At 35.9% G+C, this 22,513-nt stretch overlaps 1 protein-coding gene across 4 annotated transcripts in view; it reads right to left on the bottom strand.

Moving 5' to 3' along the window:
* Window positions 1-22,513, bottom strand: part of FHIT (fragile histidine triad diadenosine triphosphatase) — a 517,693-nt gene that overhangs the window by 481,633 nt on the left and 13,547 nt on the right. Inside the window, exons 1-2 of one of the 4 annotated variants that reach the window (XM_030228001.2) lie at window positions 20,685-20,757; window positions 15,100-15,250 (exon numbers count right to left, since the gene is read on the bottom strand). The exons of 1 other annotated variant lie outside the window; for it this stretch is intronic. The gene's annotated coding sequence lies outside the window, so the exon portion shown is untranslated. Of the gene's footprint in view, window positions 1-15,099; window positions 15,251-20,684; window positions 20,770-22,513 lie in introns of those variants that run through there. 2 more of the 4 variants (XM_050979501.1, XM_030228002.2) reach the window with 2 other exon arrangements.

Genomic DNA, 22,513 nt, shown 5'->3' with positions numbered 1-22,513 from the left:
GTTTGGATGGGGCACTGAACAACCAGGTCCAGTGAAAGGTGACCCTGCCCATGGCAGGGCTGCTGGAACAAGAGGATCTTTCAAATCCTCTACAACACAAACATTTTGTGGTGGTATTTTCTATACCTCATCACATAAAGAGACATTCTTTAGGCAGCAAGCACGGCCACAAAGGAGGAGGCCATGTGTCACCTTGTTCCAGGGTGAGCCAAGTCCTCCAGTGCATTGTCACACTGGGTGAGATTTCCAACACTGAAAAGTTCTCAAGTAACACCAAATAAGTCATTAATTCATTCAACTTATTTTTCCTCCACCAGTGCTTTTAAGTTGTCCATGGGCTACGTGGAGGTTTAATGATTATTTTTTTAATTTAAACTACTTGAGCACCACTGGTTGCTAAGGCAGCACTGGTTTATCAATATGCCACCTCAATATATTCACATGCAACTCTTTTTGCTCAATTTTGTGTGATTACAGGCACGTCCCCTTGAAGAGAGCTGGAAGCAATCAAACAACCAGAAGCAATCAAGACCCAGAGTGATAAGTACAAAATGGAGCTAAAAAGCTTGTTCCCTCCAACTGGTCACCCTGCCCAAATGGGAAGGGCTGCAAGACTTCCCACTGTGAAGCTGGAAAAGAGGGCAGATAAGGATGGTTCAGTCATCACTGTCAGCAGCAGCACATTTCTATTGCAAATAAGGAAATAAAAAGGTTTAAGCAAAATGGAAGTATTCAAACATTTATGTGAATATTTCATCTTATAATGCTCTTTCACTCCCCGCACTTCACTTTCTCTGTACTTAATAAAAAAAGGAAAACCCCTGTACTTTTCATTTAATTCATACTTCAGTAAATTACTATTCTAAAACAGCTATTACCACATATTAAAAGACACTGAAACAACTGAATTTGGCCTCCATACCAAGGTTACAAGGAACATGAACCACAACCAGGAACTGAATTCCATTTTTAATGGCCCAGTCTTGATTCCAATGTTTTTTCAATCAAATTGCCTTTAAGGAGTCAATTGTATTTCACAGAATTAAACAAAAGCAGTGGTAAGGTCAGGATGACAGAACTATCAGGAACCAGCTCTGTCTACTCATCCTGTTCTTAAGAGATTGTGAACATGAAATCACATTCCATTTGCAATAATCAAAATACTGTGTACTCTAAAGCAAGCCTAATTGATTTTTTTTTTCCCAAAAAAGAGGAGCATTTCAAACCATTTCAGATGGTATCCCTTCCCAAAAGCCTTGGCAGAAAGGCTTTTTTCCTTTTTTCTTTCTATCCCTTAGAAAAGAAAACAAGGATCCAGACAGGGTCTGTTTCTTTGTGTCATATTTGCTGTGCTACCCATGTAACTTTAATAAGCAATTTGAAGAAGGGAGACTTAAACAGAAATTTCAGGGACATAAGATAGAAATTCTGAAAACTTATGAACACCATTGGCAACTTCTTCATAATTTCTTTAAGCAGGGTTAAAGGAGCTAAATTGATTGTGTAAATATGAAGCAAAACAAAACAGCAGCATATTCTTGATTTGACACAGGATATTTGTTACAAATGAGAAACATTTACTATCCATGGATCATTAAACCCACAAAAATAATTTACATTAACCAAATTGTAAACTCCAAGGAATATTTTTAACATCTGCCAGTATAATTTCTTAAACCACAATCTATATAATCCATTTGATTTTCATTTTTTTCTGCTCATTAAGAATCTTGCATCTGGTACCTCGGGTATGCCAGGGAGGTCAAGATCTCTGGCAAAATGAAACATATTACAGCATATACTTCAACTGTTTTTTCTTTCCAAATGAATTACTTACTAATTAATTAAGGTTTGAGTTGAATTTATTTTGCTTCAGTTTTGGGGGGAGGAGTTGGTGGCTGGGGGTGTGTGGAATTATTTTTCACAAAGCAACTCTAGAACATCCAACACACTTTCTAGTAATTACATTCAAATAACACTGATTAATTTTAGAAGGTAGGACACATTCAATAAACTAAAGTTTCAGAAAAATATATAGTCTTATGAGTTCTCTAAAGCCAACATCTATTTGAAAATATAAAGGAGGGGAAAGAAAACATCTCCCTTATGCTTGGGAATGATATACAGGTAAGATGCAATGAAGAAATAGAAATAATATCACATTTAAAGAAACTGAAAAAAAAATTTTCAGAATCAGTAATGGCATGTTGTGCTTTGAAATGACAAATTATCCCAGGGCAAAAATAGATTCCAATATGACTGTGCATTAGTGAGTTCATTTACATATGTCTTAGAAATTGCATGTATCACAACTTTAAGTAAAATGTAGTCCAAATAAAAATTAAATTATAAAAATAATTTTCTTTTTTCAAAATAAATTAGTATATTCTATTGCCAATAATTCATTCCTTGCACAAAGGAACAGTAAAATTTAGAGCAGCATTTTGAGTCTTATGTTTTTCAATCAAGTTATGATCAAAGTATCTCCTGCCAATCAAAAGAAAGGCTATTATCATCAGTTATTTGAGTGAAAGTTTGGAGAATTTTCATCTTTACTTCAGACCAAGAACTTCAGCAATCACTGAAAAGACACTTTGCTATTTACTACAGTTCTCCAGGGGAAAAAGAAAAACCAAACCAGAAAAAAAAACCCACAATCCAGCACATTCAGAACAAGTCCGAGCATCACATCCTCTGAACTGCCAGAACTGAAGTTCAAGTCACAAGTTCTGACCTTCTCAGGAATGCAAAGTCTTATATCATGCTTATTATGTGAATACATTAAGTTGGGACATGCTGCAAATCTGGGCAGAAGTGATCTCAAACCACACAGCTGATGAGCAGTTTCTCTAACTATAACAAAAATATTTTATAAAACAAGTGTCAAATCATTAAAAAATCTTATGAGCCTGGTCTTAAAAATCTCATTTTCCTTTCTTTTCAACAAAAATCAAGTCTGGGACATTAAAGCATGACAGCAACCTGTGCGTCATCTTCAGTCATGCACAGCTCCCTTTATAGTCCCTGGAGGCAGCAGAGCCTGTGAGCTGTGATGGAGGGGCTCAAAGTCACACTCTGCAGCTGCTTCTCCCCCTCCTGAGTGTGAAGGGAGCCAAGGACAAATAGTGAACTCTCCCAGGCTAAGCACTGTGCCTAGAAAGAGGTAGAAGTGTTAAGAGTCTTGATCAAAAGACATGACATGACAGATGAGAATACCAAAACTGCTGTACAGCAAAGTAAGAACAATGATAAGATAAATGTAATTACAGTCTTTCACCGAGATCCTGTAAGCACACAATTCTTTTTGCCTTTCTCCTTTGAGCCAGGGTTACAGAGAGGAAGAAGCAGCAAGGAACAGGAGATCCTCATTAAACAAACAAACATTCTCAAACTACAGGATGTACAGGGATACACCCAGCTCTGTCAGAAAAAAGAACCACAGCAAAAAGAAAAAAAACTACCTTAGTGCTAGCAAAAGCTAAATTTATTTTATCTCCTTCCTTCAAAAAAAACTTAGAAAATGTCATTGTTTGGACAGTGTATTATAAAGCTCATACAATTTCCTCTGCCATAATTAAATTACAGATTGGTTTACAAAAACAGTAACTGTAGAACCATAAAAAGTTTACCGTTCTGCATTTAATGAAATGCTGCAGTCTTTCAAAGATTTATGCATATACTCAACTTGATCCAGGTGAGGCATTCCACTGCGAGGGCTGTTACGTTAAAGCAGCAGCAGGTATAACCAACATTAATTTGAAGCTCATGGTTGTTATAATAGCTAGAAAAGATTTTAATTTGTGTTTAACATCACTTTTAGGCATGAAGCACAATCTTATTAGCACAAAGTAGCTCCCACGTTAAGCTACACGTGCTGCCAAAGCACAGGAACACCTTTCTTGTTCATTTTTACTTTCCAGTTTCTGTTGCTGATACACTGTTCTTATACTACAGCTATAAACATAAATAGGATGCTTCCCATCCCTGCTTTTCATTATTTGTATCTAAATCCACATCTTTTTTTGGCTTCAGCTTTCAGAGAACCACACTGAAGTATTTAATGGAAAAGTGCAATAGAAAAGTGGAAAGCAGGGCTATGGTGAAAAAAAGGGTTGAACACAGACACAGAGACACAAAAAGATAAATCAACCTTTTGCTACAACTTCATTTTTCTCTTAAGTCAGCTAATAACATGCTCTGTCTCCTATATTACAGATTTCTGTACATTACGCTCAAAGCAAGTCAGTAAAAAAAAAAAAAATCTTCTAAACATTTTTCCTGTTCATAAATTACTATCTTCAACAGCCATTTGATCAGGCACACCTTCAGCACTGTGGTCTGCCCCTAAGTTGAACTCAGCTATTTTCCTTTTATTCTTATCAAGACAGAAGGAAGTCAGTTTTCCTCCAAAACTTTCACTTGTCAAGATGTCTTTATAATAGATTTTTTAATGCTTTTTAATTCCTTCATAAAATCATTTCAGAGTCACCAGACAGAACTACAACAAATTTGAGTATTAATAAAACAATTCCATTTATTACATGCAAGATTTTGAAGGAAAGAATTCTTATGCTCTTGACATGCCACAGGCATGTGTTAGAAGTTAGATTGAATGAAAAAAGATAAAAACTTTCAGAGTCAGCATTAATCCATGGTCTCTTTTGATGCTCACTCCCTTGGCAGCAGGTATTAGCTTTCCCAAGCCCAAGTGCTCAGAGGAACTACATTACTACTATTGCTAAGTCTTATTTACCAACCAAAAGGCTTTAACATGAGGGAAAATATGGAAAGGCTCAAATACCTGTGAAAACCCTGAGGGCTGTAGCAAACATGGGCAAAAAGAAAGCTCCCACACCCTGCCTGGAACTCTCAGTCTATAAATCCCAGCAAACTGTGACTAAAGGTATTTAACCTTCTGCAATTACAAAGAAACATGAAATAACTTAGCAAGATCTACCAATAATAATAATAATGAACCCTTTAATTTCCAACTTGGACAAGACATTCAAACAGATCTACAAAAACCTGAAATAAATTCTCAACAGCATCTAACTGACCTGGGACACAATGTCATAGTTTTTGGGCATAGACAACACCAACTCAATGTTCAAAATATTTGAAGGCAATACTAAGAAAAAATATTGACTATAACAAACCTGACCCTGTTATTAGGCAATAGACAACCAATGAATATTGTCCTACCCACAGAAGTACAGTGTTACCTGAATATCTATTCCCTCAACAGTGGCATCTTTTTTTTGGACAATATCACACAAAATTTATTTCTGTTCAGGAAGAAATCAACAGAAGAGACTGGACTTCTATTCACAGAAAATCTGGGTGCTACTCTCAGCAAGTTCTGTTCTCAGCACAGCCAGGTACTCAGAACAATTTTCTACCTGACTGGAGAAGGTTTCTTTTACAGTGAAGAGCGTTAGCTAGATGCAAAGGCAAGTGCAGTCATTAAGTCCCTTTGCCAGATGATCCATATGTAGAAAAAGTGACAAATAAAAGCTTTCAACAACACAGTTTAAGACCAAGACTACAAATACTATGAAGTTAAATACTCTGGTGAAACATGTAACTTTATTCTTTGTTGTACAGTACAAATATAATTAGACAAACCTTGACATGTGCCTTGGGCTGGCACTCTGCTTTCCTCTGCAACATGTTCTTGAAGTTTAGGAATTGTTTGGTTTAGAATTTAGTTTGTATTTATGTACAGCTACTTTTTATTGAGGCTCTTTGTCTCCAAGGTGCAATCACTTTGTGTTCAAGGAATAGCCTGACAAACACAGAAATCTTTTACCTGCTATAAATTTAACATCCCTGTAAGTGAATGATTCAGTCTGTTCTCCCAGACATCTGAGTGGCAGCAAGACTAAACATTCCCTGGTCAATCCACTTCTGACTGAAGTCATTTTCTGCACAACACTAAGAGAAGGGAACTTTAAGGAAACATGAGAAAGTAACCTATGAGATGTATTATTGAGAAGTCTCAACTTTAACACCAGCCATATTACAGCTGTGCCTACTTAGAGTCCCCAAGTAATTATATGTAATGAAGGACTAATGTTTTGGATGAACATTAATTAAATCAAACCCTTTTTCCTGGTTGGCATGTTGCATTATTTATATTATATTGCATTTACAGGCCACAGTGTCCTTATGGAAATTAAATACGAGTGAAGAGACAGATTTTTGCTGTCAGCACTAAGTAGACCACTACCTTCAGAACAGTCTTAGACATTTTCTCATTGCTTGGACAAAAAAATAAAGAAAGAAACTGAGGGAAACTTCAGTTGGTGAGCTACAAATATATGCTGGCCTTCAAACAAAATCAAGGAATGCGAAAGGAAGGATAACGAGGACGAAGTACCAAAAGGCTCATTAAACATCTTATTTCTAAAAAAATATGTACGTCTGAATGTATTAACTTAGATGTTAAAGATTAACTGCATTTGAACATGCAAAAAATTAGTTTAAATTAAACACTCAGCTATGCATTACTGCAGTACCTTAGATGCAGCAATGCTCAAAAAAAAGATCCCCAGCTGCATGCCCTACATAGGTGTTGCATTAAGGTAATCAGCAATTATATGGAGAGATTTATGTGGCATTAAAAAAAAAAAGGTTTATGCCCTAAAATAGTTTATTTAACAAAATAAAACTTCAAAGTAATAGCTATTTTAAAATCAGGCACTTTGGTGCCTAAAGTCAAGTGCTGTTAATTACGTGATGAATTCCAGTCTTTTTCATTAAACAGAATTACATTTAGCTGGGATTTACTAGATTAAATCTAAAGTCAAAACTAAAGATCATTCCATTTTGAAAAGAACCCTACACTTCTATAATAAAATTAATACCTTCGCAATCAAAACAGATTTCAAATTTTCAAAGCATTTTGCAAGCATTATGCCAATTTTGTAAATCCAGGAACTATATTAAAACCAGTTGAAATGACCTGTCAGAGGACACATAAAGAGTCAACAGTGGGAGTGTGAAGAAGTTGCATGTTTCTTAAGACCCAAGCATCAACACTTTTACATCCAGATTTGCATACTTGGGTAAAGAACCAGGGAAAATGAGGCTACACATCAAGAAAAATAAAGCCCTCTCTCCTACATTACTTTCTTTGCTACCAAGCCAACAAAACTTTAGAGAAGGATTCTCCCAGAAATGAAGTTTTATAGTTTAAAAGTAATAAGTTGCTCCAGCTGAATTTGTATGTTTCATTAATGAAAGTGAAAACACTTAACAATTTTTACATTTTTTAAAATTAAACATGTTCACTATACAACTGAAATAAGAGGAATGAACAGGTCACATACCTGATGGACTTCTAAAGTTATTTGAAAAAAGTCTTTTACCCTCACTTTTCAAATTATGCTATTTCTGTTAAACCAGATTAAGTAAAATTATAATGCTTCTATTAAAAACTCAGACCAATAAGGAACATTAGCTTTACTTGGTCCTTTGATATAAACTAGCACAAATTTGCATATTAAATAAACTTAATGCCAAGCCTATGTCTCTATTTACCTGCTTTAAATTTCTTTTAGATTACCTCCAGCTCAAACCCAACTCCATTCAGTTGGAATGTACAAAGGTAAAGTTAAAACTGATTTGGTCACTTCAACTCAATTTTTTGCATAGACAAAGCTTATGGTAACTTGATAATAAGCCAAACATTATTTGCAACCACAAATATTATTTTGGAAGCACAGCCTAATGGTTGAAGCAAGAGATGATAAATCCATTTTTAAATAGAAACCAATTTTCATCACAGACCACTGAGTGACTCTGGGCAAGTTAATTAACCTCCCTGCAATCTGTGAAATTGGGATAATACCTGGCTTGCAGTGCAGCTTATTTCATTAATGCTTATGAAATGCTGAGAGATCTTTAGATGGATATACTGTAGCAAGAGAAACAAGCTCAGTATTTCAAACAGTACTTTGAAACATAATTCCTATTTGAAAACACACCTCACTGTCAAGTAAAATGTCACTTCATAAGTAGTACTCAAGTGACTTTAGGTGCACTAAAACTGTACTCACAAGAAAACTGTAATCACAAGAAAAATAACAAGAAAAGGCCAAATATTATGTCTCTTCTTTCAGGTACATACAGAATTATCACTATGAATTTATAGAACTCAGATTCTCATCACAAGCAGCCACAAATATTGCAACCAACTTTGAAGAGTTACTCAGGGTCTGCCTGATTGTGATTACAGTTCACCAGAATCCCTAACACAAAATTTATTCTGTAAATAAGTATTTACAGAACACATATTGACTACACTGATGACCACGTTTTCCCCCAAGCACTGAAGCCAACAAAGAATTTCTATAACTTATATACTCAACAGAAATTATCTTTGCTGTTTGCACTCGGGAAGTACCAATTCACAGCCTTTCCCACACACTGAAAAAAAACAACACAATGCTGCTGTGGCTCAAGCAAAGTAATTACCACTCTCTAGGGCTTGATGACTCCTTTCTTGGTGTACTGAAACAGTTTATAGAAAACTAATTTTCTTAGTGATTAAGGAACATTAATAAGGAACATATTCTTTCATAAGTCAAGAGTTAGCAAATACCTAAATTCAGCAGTGATTTATTATAAATGCATAATAATGATGTCTCAGCCAAAGACAATTGAGCTGCAAAAATACATCATTAAGACCTGGGATTTTCTACCTCAACTCCCTTCTGCTGGAAAACAGTTTCAAGCAAATTAAATACTTGGCCTCCTCTTTTTCTTTTCCTCAGTTGTAAAAAATAACAAACTTACTTAAACTCTTTGTTCAAAAGCCAAGTATTCTGGGGATTTTCCCTCATAAAAAGGAAAGTTCTTCAACTCAAAGGTGCTACCATTTCGTTGAAGGTCCAGCAGATAACATGAGTAACAGTGATAAGCAATCTCTAACAGATAAGCAAATCCTGTGAACCACAGGTAGAGAGGAATTGTATTCAATAAACTGAAGGGAACAAGGAATGCCTTGACAAGACTTAAAGGTAGAAAGAATTTTCTGAAAACAGCACTGTTAAAGGAAAGTACAACCTTAACTTGTTTCTTTGGGTATTTGTATTGCAGCTTTAGAAAGTTATTTCAAGTTTCGAGTGTGTGGTGCTGAACTGTGCCACTTTTTACACTTCTCCCTCAGCTCTATGTTACAGTCTAAACTGTCTCAAATCCAGAAAAAAGGCAAAATCCTTTGGGTTCAAACACATTTTTTCCCATGACATTTTACACAAGTTAATATTACAATTAAGTAAGATATTAGGAGCAACTAACTACTCATTTTGATAACAATTAATGGAACTCCAGTATAAGCTAGTACAATTGTGTTATCATAAAGCCAATTCAGGTGTATCATGGTAACTCTTAAGTAAATCTAAAAGTAATCTCATTTTCCTTAAAACATATGCTTATTAAAAACTTTAGATTCATAAATATAATAACCTCTTTTAGTTTCACTGTACTCTACAATTTTATTGTATATTAGACCATTGTGTAAACACCTCTCAATATAAAAATTAAGATTCAAAACTCCAAAACCTGTTAACACTAGCAAATGAAGCATATGTTTAGCTACACAAAATATTCCTCTGCTGGAATTACCTTGCTGAAATAAGTGAACACATAACAAAAAAGGGAATTTTGATATTTCATATTTTGAATGCCATTGCTTCACACGCAATCACTGTCTCTTACATATAAATTAACATCCTACCATCTGTCAAGTGTTCAGATAATCACAGGGTTTAATGCACAATATGGTTATTAGAATGTGACCTGATAAAAAGAAAAAGAACACAACCTAATTTGGATTACAAAATCTACACTCTAACTGGCAAATGACAGTTTGACAAGCTATTATTCTGCATTTTGGCTTCTCCAGTAAAAGCAATTTTACGCATACGTAATTCTATTAGTCATACAGTCAACTGCCTGAGAAGATTACTCCAAACTACAAAATTTGCTTGGTCATTCAGGATTTTGAACCTATGTAAATGTTTGAACCATGAATAGAAGTTTAATGATCTCTATATACACATACCTAAGAAGAAAATGCAAAACTTATTTTGCTCTATGTAAAATAATCCTGTGATATTATCATCAACTGTAACCACAGATTTTCTTCAAGAAATCACACAAAAAGTCATTAAGCCCATTAATTACTTATTTATCAACTGGCACTGGCTGTTCCAGAAGTAGAGTGTACAGGACAGCTCTTTACCCAATCTGTTTCATATGCAAATGTGTCATCTGCTAATAAGCACCATCATTATTATCATGTATTACCTACATACTCTCTTTATGGCTTTTTCTACTCCCAATGCCTTGTTTTTGCCAACGTAAACACTACTGACAGTTGTCTCTACTAAAGACAGCTAAGAAAAATCCTATCACTAACACAGAACTACCAGGCAAGCCCCATGTGCCCATGGCTCCCACATTTTTCAGTGACTCAACTACATTGCTAATGCTTCAATAAAATATATTGCCAAAGGAAATACTCTAATGATAACTTCAAAGGGTAAAATTCATGCTCAGGAAAGGTATGCCTTATAAAAAAAAAAAAAAAAACCAACCATTTTAAGAAAGTGACACAAGAAAAACAAAGCACACACAACAACAACAGAAGTTCAACACAGTTTTACTACCTGCAAAAAATGAAGTTTCCATTTGGTAAATTTTGCTAAGATCTGGTTACACTACTCAAGGACCTACCTCAATAATAAAGCATCATGATCTTGCTTTCTTGCCAGGGGACAAGACAAATCAGCTCTTGGTATATGCAAGGCCTGACAGCATTTCAAAGTGTATCCTACTTACAGCTACACAAAACAGGTCTCATCATTCAGAGGTCTGCTACTCTGATTACCAATTTCTTCCAAAAGGGAAATAAGAAAAAAACAAGGAGAAATCACAAGGAAGGAACATTTAGACTACTTTGTTCAGGTTCAGTTTTACACATAGCAAAATATTTTCCTATTAAATGCCAGAAAATATCAGTTGTTTAAGTTAAACATCAAAAAAGTACCATTTTTCAAAGTAGCTAAGCCATATATGTGAGCTTGGTCCTTCTTTTGAAAGATCACACAATATAATTACCACAGGTCACCAAATTCTCACTGTATAATAATGCACACAGTGGAATTTATAAGACATGCTCAGCTGCATCATCCAAACCTGTAACTGCTTTGTGAAACCTGTTCCTCTGTACTGACAAGGCTCTAAGACTGTTTTTCTGGGGAAGTTACTAAGATAGACAAAGGAAAGAACAACCATGACACAATCTACTGATTCTCTGGATGTCTGTAAGTTGAGGAAGTGCAGAGAAAAGCTCTACAAATATTTACCCAGGGAATAACTACAGAGTAACCACCAAGCAGTAAATTCAGTATCTCACTGTTCATTTAATTCATGAGATAAAAAAGTGTCCACCCTATTCAAAGGCAAGTCTCTCCCCAAATTAGAACATAAACACTTCAGTCCGTGGGGTATACCTTTTTAACCCTTAAATTTAAGCACTTGGGACATTACAGCTTCATAACAATAACTGATAATTTTAAGCAACTTCAAGTTTAAACTGGAAAACAATGTGCCTCAAAACACAGACTATAAAAGTTAAAGAATTAGAGAGAGCTGTACTTGCCCAGTTAAAATTCTAAGTGCTGGACTCTTCAGGGCAAACTTAGACTGAGACAAGCACTGATGCTAGTCTGCTCTGCTGGCTACTAGTTGCTGCCTGTTCACGGGGCTGAAAGCAGATTTACACAACCACAGCTACTACATCACACCTGAAAATCACACCTTTAATGCTGCACCTGACACTTCCAACTGAATATTGTTGGTCAGCCTCAAATAACCACCCTGATGATTAACCTATGAAAAGGTTTGGTTTTAAAGATTCAGTGCATCACCTTTAATATTCTGGGGGTTTTTTTTCCATAAAAAAGAATATTTTCACAGGAGGTTGATCAAGCTTTTGTGGGTTTAGGTCAATTTGCAAGTTCTTTGGCCTACACTATTCACCAGGGCATTTATATTGTGATTGTTCACTCATCTCACCTGTCTTGTATTGTCTTATGAAAATGAAATTGAATACATTAATATCAGAATAATTAAATAATATGAAACACAATGCAAATCTTTTCACTGAAACACTTAGAGTAATTTCTTACTAGGCCAAGGTCAGGAGAAGCTGAAAATTAAAGTCAAATTAGCCCAATCAACCAAAATATAGCATCTGACTTAAAGTAGTATATTACAACTACCAAAGCAAGTGGCAATAAAAACACACTTTTGCCTACTGGGAAAGGAAAATACTGTGGGTGAGGGAAAAACAAAAAAAAAAATTTTAAAAAATACCTTTGATAATCAAAGGAGTTTCATACTTCTCTATCTCACAGAATATTCAGCGAATTACGTTTACTTCTCTATAATAATTTCATCCCTAACAAGATCAGAGAAAATTATTTATTCCACCCCCAGTCTTCCTACATTTGTACGTCATCCTAGGGGACACTGCCTTTCTGAACACTGAATTGCTTTTGGCCATCTGATATTACATTACTGCAGTCTTCTGCAGAAGGAGCCAGAAAAGAAAAAAAAAGAGGGGAAAATAATTACATTAATGCTGGGAATCAAAGTTTATTGACTTTCCCTTGAGCTATCATACCAAAAAGCTGATTACAGAAGATGTCAACTTATTTAATGATACCACCAACTTCTCTCTGAACTCATCAAAATATCTTCTGAAAAATTTCTCAGAAGTTTTTCAAGTAGAGGAATACATTATTAACTCTACTTCATCTGACTGAGGATAACTGTATTTTGCCTCTGCTCCTTCCACCTCTTTGTGTCTACCAAAACACTAAAAACATCATTGTAATAAAAAAACTCCAGGATGCTCAGAATTGCATTCTCAAGCAAACCAACATCTCATTTTTACATCCCATGTACATCCTACTTATTCTAAAAAACCTAGGGAAAGGCTTGACTAGAATACAGCTCTAATAAAAGTGAACATCTCATCACCACCCATGGCAGCTTGCTCTGAGAACTCAAGCTCAAACATGGTATTCTGCAGTATGGACACTCTAGTGTACAGAGACTCCATTGGCCATTATGGGGTTTTAAATTTTCACTCACACTGTCCCCTCCCAAGAAAGAGGGCTGCCCATACCTGTATTTGCTCCAAAAGTTGTCTTGAAGACTGTTAACGCTTCTTCCTCCTTTGGAGAGCAGATTTCTCTACCAACATTTTTTTTCCTAGACCAAGAGTGTCAACAGGAATGTCTTCCTTCCCTTACATTTACAAAATGACTTTATTGTACAGTGTGCATAGGGAAATACTCAATTAGGCAGCTGATAATGAGAAAAAAATGACCAGAGCTGTCTTTTTTAGCTTTTTTATCAGGGTCACCAGTGTAACAGAAGGCACCACTCCAGCAAAGAAATTGTCCTTGTATCATGTACAATACAGCTTTTTCAAAACATACAGGGGAAAGTACAATACAACTGTTGTCAAGTTTTCTGAACACTAACAAAGCCAGGAAGTACTTAATTAGTTCAACAAAGCTGTAGCTTATCACATTCTTTTTCAATGCAACTGCGAGCACGCCATGCAGAGTTGACAGTAAACCTCTTCTGAACAACATGCAATTAGAAGATTCATAAAATATAGTGAACAAAACACAGTTCAAAGGAAAGGCAAAACTTCTTTAGAAGAAAATGCTCCTTCAGCAAGATCTCCCCAAGTCAATCTGTTTCTTTAATTCACATGAAGGAGACAAATCAAGTTTGTTGGTTTCATTACCTGGTGATTGAACAAAGGTATTTATGCTCGAATACTCCTGCCAACACACGGTACACCTGCACGTCTGTAACAATTTAACACGGTTTAGTCACAGCAGGTAAAAGCCTTTCATGTTGCAGTGAATAGGCCCTTTGATACTCATCCACAGTCAAACGCTGCACAGGAGATCACTCTGCAACAGAAAACTGCTGTGAAAGTTTGGCTTGAACACAAGACTGACTGTTCAAGAACACTGTTCAAACAGGATATCATGACATGACAGATCAGAAGAAACAGCTTTCAATAAAAGGCAGACAGGGCATGCTGCTTACCTTGTGCAAGGTGATTTGTTCAGTAGCATTAGAAGGGACAACATCAGACAGAGCCAACAACCCACACAACTGAATTTGTGTCAGTGTCTCCCATGACAAGAACAATCTCTTACATTTAGGATCTGTCAGTCCTGTGAGGGGAAGTTGAGATATACCCAGGGAGCAATACTCAGTAAAGAGGACCAAATTTCTGTACATTTTGGATGTACAGTCTGGTTGGATTAAATTAGCTTTTGTCAGGTAGGAAAAAAATGAAAAAAAAAAAAAATCAGTTTCTAAGCTATAAGAGGGAAAAAAATGCATTCTACTACTTACCAATAAAATTGGAATTCTATATTCATTGCTAAATTTTTATTCTTATAATCAGTCTTTAAACACATAAGAAATGGGAAAGTCCTTTTTAGGACCTTTCAGCATTGTCTATGCTTGGAAGCTGGCAAAGATTTTCCTGGAAGAAATTCAGTTTGCAAAATGATATAAACAGTGACAGCAACAGTGCTTAGCATTACTATAGCATTAACTAGAGGAACCTACTGAAACAAATGTTTATCATAAAGTATTGACTCAAATAGCATAAAACATAATAGGTTCAGATTACTGCTGTCTTATTCAACACCACATTTTCACGATAACAAGAATAAGCAGGTTCTCCTACCTGCAGGTTAACAGGTTGCCTATTATTTTAAACTGTACTTGTGAATTATGGTAAGGATTTATGTTCCTCATGCAGAATACAGAATGCTGACATTGGAAAAAATGAACAATTGGCTACTGCGGCTTCTGTGTTCTAACCATTAGTACCAACACTTGAAAGGCCAAGAAGACTATAACATTTCATAACAGGAATGTGGCCAAAAGTCATCCTCACTTTGTGGCACTGAACCCAAGTTTAAGTTTCTGTACAGTGAAGCCACACCTAAACACTCACTGCAAGCACTCAGCTCAGCTCACCTGAGAATGAAACAGCCACCAGACACAGTATTCCAGGACAGCAGCTGGAACGAACAGGTTATTTTCCACCTTCCTTGCTCACATAATTTCTTTGAGAATATTGGCAGAGATTCCAAGAAATTCTTTGAATAATTTGAAAATGAAGAATAGACTGCGAAACAAAAATGTGGTGTGGGGTTAAAGATGCATTTCAGTAGCTCTCCTTCAGGAGTATTATCAATAAAACAATAAATACAAGCCAGTTTGGGATCTGCTTTTGCTCACAAGACAACTGAATAGCTTCAAACTTTAGTTTTGTGTTTACCCTGATTACACTAAATCTTCTCGGTGACTTCAGTTCTCTGCAACTCTCTTTGAGTGCTTTTAAATAAGCGATTCCCTAAACCCACATTTCAGTCTTACTGCTCTCACAGAGAAGAGTGGGTTCCCTTTTTAGTAGTTAAAAGTGTTCAGTGAAGCCTTGGACATGCTTTAAATTGTCATGGACAATTTAAAGCATATTAAAAAAAAAAATCCTTCCACTTTCTTCAAGTACCTCCTTAAATGCAAACCCTTCCAGTGCAATATATATGCAGTATGCTGTACAAAGACAATGCTGTCTGCAGTGTCAAACAACACACACTTACCCAGACCAAGTTTTTTCATTACTGATATTCTTTTTTAAAAAGTTGCACCAAAAGTTTTAATGGAATGATTAAAGTTTAATCTCTTACCAACTATGATTAAGTAGAGTCCCTATAAATTTAATCAGAGCACCTTTTTGCCATTATTGCCCAGCAGCTACAGCTTCAAGAGCCACAGTATAGAGAGAATTCTGTTGCACATTACACTTTAACCAAGAGCATCAAGCAGAACATCAAGCATAATGCATTTTTCATGTTTAGCCCAGTGAACAAGCCTTTTTTCCAAGACTGAGAAGTTAGCCTTTAACAACAGCAACCCAAGGCAAAAGGATTACAAGAAACGTATCAGCATTTCCAACAGGCTTTAAAGCAATCTAATTAGGTAGCCACATGCTATGTTTTGTGAGAAAACCAGCAACCTAATAACTGGATTGTCATCATAAACAAAATGCTAACAGTGAAATACTACATTTTCCTCCACCATCTGCATCCTATAAAATCCTGTCAGTATCTTAGTGGGCAGATAGACTGTCTCCTAAATAGCTTAACAAATGTATGCCCTATTTTAGGCTTAGAACTACAATGAGAGGCATTCAGGTTTAAGCACCACCTTACAAGAAAAAGGATTCAACACCTGTTGGATGCACAATTTCAACTTTACAATGAAATTAAATGAAATTTTGCAAAACATTTATGATGAAATAAAACAAGATTCATTGATACAATACAAGATGTTAGTCATCCTCACTTAAAACTTGAGGAACGTATTATCACAAAATTTGCATTTGTAGATTTGCTAAGTCAATTACAGGTAGCAGTTTATAACACCACTAAACCAGTTTCAGGAAAGTGAACTTAACACATTACCCACAATTTACAGCCTATGAATGTTAATTACTTTGTTTTGAACCTACTACTTCTAGTAGGTTCACTACTACTTCTCTTTCACTTCCTTTCTCAACCATTCATCTTACTGACATCCACAAAGCAAAAACACTGCAAATAGACAAATGTTCAATTAATGTAATGATTTAACTTACTGTACTTTGCTCTAAAAAAAAATAGGTTTTTTTTCCTTCTTCCAGCTTTCAAAGCACACTGTTTACAGTGTGAAAACCTACTTTCCCCTCAAGCACTCTATTTTAAGAGTGTTTTGTTCTTGTCTAAGTTATTTTAAACTATGTACTTGTTATAAATTCAGAGCAAAGCTCTCATTGATGCCCTTTCTAATACTGCTATAGTTACCATATACAGCCCAAATGAAGCACTGCTTTGTTTCATCGGCTAAATGATGTGTCAGTGTTTGAAAAATTTATCCTTAAAGCAAGAGCTTCAGAGAAACAGCTGCTTAATAGTAAAAAAAAAAAAAAAAAGTAAAATCAGTTTAAAAAATAAAAACTATTTAAATAGAGTATATTATTCTAATTCAATACAGAAAAAAGTTCCTTTACTGTCTCATTTCTGAGAAAATATATCAGAGACAACAGAAAATACAGGGTTGATATCAATTCAAAATATGAAAGACAATCCTTGATTATCAGCATCACATCCAGTCCTGACTTTATTCCTCTGGTCTTAGTAAAAGAATAAAAAGATTTTTGTCCCCTTCCCAGGAAACAGATTAGGTAGGCATGACATTTTCCCACTTCACCGTCGCATGCAGTAATAAGCTTTCCTTTTGTAGCATTTATGAATTCAAACAGTGCTGGGGTTAAGCCGGAGCAAAGCAATTTGGCATGCTTGCATCTGCTTTTATCAGGGAAAGGAAAAGCAATCCATGAGGTCTGGACTGACCTTAAAGCACAAGTATTTATTTGGAGATTCTAAGGGCTTACCAATTGTGTTTGGTAAGAGGGAACTTAAATTCAATCACGCTCCCGCCCAATGTCACCTTAATTCAGGCAATCACCTTTCAGTTCTTCTGCAGGGCCAATAACGTAATTGGTATTCTGGTACAACGAATATTCTCTTTAAAAAGGACACATTAACTACACACTCCCATTCTAACATGCTTCTTTCTACAGGACATAGCAGGTTTCCAAAGTTAGGTGCTTCCAAATTCAGATAACTTAAAAAAATTAAATCTATGCTGGTCAATGCAATTATATTTTCAAAGCCCTCTGATGCCTCTGATATGCAATGGTCCCAGAAAAATATTAAAGTCAATCATCTTATAAGTGAACAAATACTAGAGAAAATTGTCTTTAAAATCTAGGACATATGAAAGAGCTGGTTTGGAAAAAATGCATTCAGGGAATACACTTCTTCCTCTAGGAACTCAACACTCCAGTTTTATTTCAAGGCAACATTGCTCTAGCTCTTTCATGAAATCTGAGTAACTTTCAGTGTTTCCAACTCTCATGTCCACAATAAATTAAAAGAAATGCATTAGAAACAATTAGTGGGGAAACATTTATTGCCTCTCAATGACAAAGATACTTGATCAAATTTAGATCCACTGCAATGCAAGCAGTGAATACATAGTCTGCTGCTTTGCAAATGGAACTTTTCCATCTTTCAACCTAATAAATAGTACTGTTATTGCCAGATTGTGATGTGCCAGTGATTAAGGTTTTATTATTCTTTTTTTTTTACTTCATTCACTCTTCCTCCATCTGGAAAATCTGAGACTACTTTAAAACTGACAGTACATAAAATTAATTCTCAATGACATGATAAGCAATTCCCACATTTCATACATTCTAAGTACACCAGCATCCTATATTCAAACACAGAATGTGCAGATGTGGCACTTAGGGACATGGTTTAGTGGCAGTGCTTGGCTAATGGTGGGACTCAATGAACTTCAAGGTCTTTCCAACCTAAACGATTCTAAATATACATTCCACATTATACAAATGACCAACAAGAAAGAGAACTGTTGTAAAATTCTTAATTCCTCTACTGATTACTTAAACTGAGCATAGAATAACCCTTCATTTCTTTCTTCTCTAAGTTCCATTCAGAGCTTTGTCTGTCTGGAGCCAGACCAACATCAGCTCAAACACAAACACGCCCAGAAAATCAGGAATTCAAGCCAGATGTTCTCACAAAAAGATAAATTGATTCAGTTCACCAGGGCTGCTCAGGGCTCAAAAGCAAAGCAATCAGGCTCTCAACATGCCACAGAGATCACCACGTGCAATTCCGTTACGGCCAAGGACAAGGTTCTGCAGTCCAGACTGGCTTCACTGCCGTTTTCTGCTCAGCCAGTCCTGGTGCTTAACATCCCACTAACACACAAAGGACAGACCTAAACTGCCTCTTCAGTCTGAACAAAAACTGCACGATTCTCTTCATTTGACATCAAACCCAGACCAGTAGCCCATGCTAAGGGGCAAATCATAGCAGCTAGAGTTGAACTCAGAGCTAAAGGGGTGAGACAGCAGCTTCAGGATGAGCTGGCTCATCTTCACCCGTTCACAACAAAGGTGTGGTGAGTTTCTATCCACACGACTAGAGCATCTAAGAAATGTGCTCATATGAGGGCAGAATTAGACTCCACCTCCTCTCCAGAGAATTCTCCTCCTGCCAGGATCTCTCCAAGGAAAAGCAAGTCTGACAATTAATGTAGGTAACAGCACCTGACAGCAGCTGTGCAGATGTGCCACCTAAAGGAGGCAGGTATTGCGAGGGATCGAATGGATGTTTTCAACCTGTTTCCAAATAAAGAAGAGGAGAAAGAACTGGGTGTGTGCATGTGTGAGTAAGAAATGGAAGCCAAATCTATCTAAATTAAAGATAATTATAAGGAGGCTATTTGGTTCAAGGTCACCTATGGCAGGCAACACCACAGTTACTACAATAACTTCAGATAAAAAGAAGATTAGACAGGTACAAACAGCTGTAAACCTACAGAGTGCTGCTGCCACATACAGACTTCTCTTAAGTGTTTTCCTTTGAAAATACTTTTATTTATTAGAAATATTTGCTTGCTCCAACCTCTTTTTTCTTATATGTTTTTTTACCTATTAACAGCTTAACTGCCTATATATATTAAAAATTAATGTACCATGTCATAAAAGGCAAACATGATCAGGAAAAAAAAGCAAACTCACACCACAGTGTAGCATACATTTGCTTCTTTTGGGCTATACAAATCTGGTGTTTAAATGGTCTTTAAACCATTGATCACAGTGATTTAAAACTTATAACAACACAAAATCATATCAATTTAAATTTCACTGTATAATGTGACTATCTTGAATTTCTACATCTTTCTTTTATGTTGCAGTCTGCTTTAATTATCCCAGTTCAACTTTCTGAATATGACAACAGAAAAAGGTGAAAATGAAGTGAAAAATTAAAAGATGAAGTTGCTGAAAGAAATATAAGCTTATGGGATACCTGAATCTCAGAAAAATAGCTTACTGATGAAAATGGGTCTTTTTCAGGCTGCCTGATATAATATCCAGCCTCTTTTTAGCAAAAAAAACCTCCCTATTTCTACTTTAGCTATTAATCAAAGAACAATTATGTTATACATTTATGAGCAAGTACAGAATGCTGAATTATCTTAAAAGACTAAAGTTATTGTGATATTATACACACAGATAACTTTTATTCTCTGATACCTAAATTTTAGGTATTTATCCACTCAATACACAGTGAAAACCCACAGTTATGCAGCCTTATCTATCTTAATTTCCTGCTTTCCACGGAAATCCTTGATCACAGTACTACATAAGCAAGCCTCATGCAAATTCAGAAGAACAATTAAAAAGTCACTTTCAATTTTCTTGTTTTTCCCACCTGGCATTATTAATCAAGGGAGCAGACACAAGACCAGTGCATTTATTTTTAAATACACTGGCATTAATCTTTGCAAACATAACTACACCAGCACAACTTAACCACTGTGAACAAAGCACAAGTCAGCACTTATTCTCTAAGATTTGGAGACCCTCAGCATATCAACTTCCAGCATATCAACTTTCTTTACATTTTCCCTCTATCACTCACCCCTTTTGTCTGATAGTGAAGCCAGGTGGCTAAAGAAGTTGTCCTGTCAGCTTCATCTTCAATCTCTGCATGCAGATCTGTGCAGGTAACACGAAGGGTGTAAGGCAATGCTTGTCACTGCAATGTAAGAAATACACTTACCTTTAGAGTATCCTATTTCTGTAATTTGAGACTAAAAAGGGATAATAAATACATGTCCAGATGTATATGGCCTATACACTTATAATCATGTTTATTTGGTACAGCTACTACTGCATGGAAAAAGTCTGTACAAATAGATGTTGCTTCCCTCTACTGCTTTAACGACCCCATTATTTGGTCACTAACACTGAACTCATCCAGCAGTCCTGTACATGGACAGGGGAGCCAAGGCTAAAGCAATTTTGGCCAATGACAATTTGCCACAGAACTTAAAAGGGACTGCCCTGCATGTCAGCGAGACAGCACAGACAAAAGATCAACTTGTACAACCCCAAGTTTAATCTGAAGATGATTAACAAACAGGCAGAACTAACTACCAAAGGAAGTGGGCAGAGAATTACCTCTCAGTCTCTTCAAATGAAGAGAAGCTTTCCAGCAGATCCACTTCAGCCAAGCATTACCAGCCTCCATCATGGGAAATGAGAGACATTTACATTCCCCATGCAGAAGTTCAAAGGAAGAACTTCAGTGATCCCTTCTGATCTGTACAACTATTAGTCTCTACCTCATAACCCTAGGGACAATTTTTATTTAAGTTTAGCACAAAAAGAAACACAAATTTCTGCAAAACCAAAATTGTTTGAGTCTTTCCTTCAGTCTTCCTGGAAAAACTGATGGAGAATTACTCCTTGTCTGCATCTTGTCACTGCTCCCAAAAAAACTCCCACTTCTACCCTCTTCCCTCCTTTAATTTCAGAATTGCACCTAAATTATGATTCTTCAAATTATTTAGATTAGCAAGAGCTGGCTACATAAGTACTAAGATACCCATTCCAACAAAAACAGGTCAAGTGAAGGAACAAAGCTGCAGATCTTTTAGCTAGGAACTTCAGAGTTAGGAAATAGCACCACAGATTTCAGGTGCTTTTGTCTTCATCACTGCTGAAAACATTTAGAGAGATTTTAAGTGTGCCTATATACATTATATATGCAAGTTTTTATCAGCATGCATTTGGGTTATTCTCTCAGAAATCCCTCGCTCTTGTCCACAGAAAATCTGATTCAGGTTTTAGAGTTCTTACTGGGAAAAGAAAAACAATACACAAAATATATTTTAGCCTTTATATGTTACAGGTTTTGTGACAGAAGCAGCAGCTTTCTGCTGTTTAAAATGTTCCTGTTCACTTACATTTTACTTCTGATCTTGTTTTGGATATTCTTCATCTGTGACATTGCCAATGATTTATTCTGGTTGGAAATCATAGGATTTATTTCTGTTGAGCAAACCAGTGAGCTTTCTGAATGAATTATCATCAACTTCTTTCTTTTTTTTTTTCACTTTTTTTTTTAAGGAGGCCAAGAACTACTGGTTTTCCCTACTGCACTCTGGAAAGTTCATTGCACACTCATTCTGGTTCTGTGTCATGCTCTCAATGATTATTTAGTGTGTACATGCTGTCTATAATGACCAGATGAACAGAATTCAGCTGAACATCTTTATCTAATTATGTCCCATTTCATTTTCATGAGACTTATTTCAAACTTTTGCAAAGCAGGTCTTGGGTACAAATCTGATGTTTTGTTTTTTCCTTTCCATAGCTCTCTAAGCCACCCCCAGAGCTCATCAGATAGAATAAAATCAGTCGTTGTTGAGCTTTACAACAGTCATATTGATTGGTATGTCCCAA

The sequence above is a fragment of the Serinus canaria genome, chromosome 12 (assembly GCF_022539315.1).
Source record: "Serinus canaria isolate serCan28SL12 chromosome 12, serCan2020, whole genome shotgun sequence".
Lineage (NCBI taxonomy): Eukaryota > Metazoa > Chordata > Aves > Passeriformes > Fringillidae > Serinus > Serinus canaria.
Note: the sequence above shows the minus strand (reverse complement) of the source record. Positions and strands in the feature narration are given on the sequence as shown.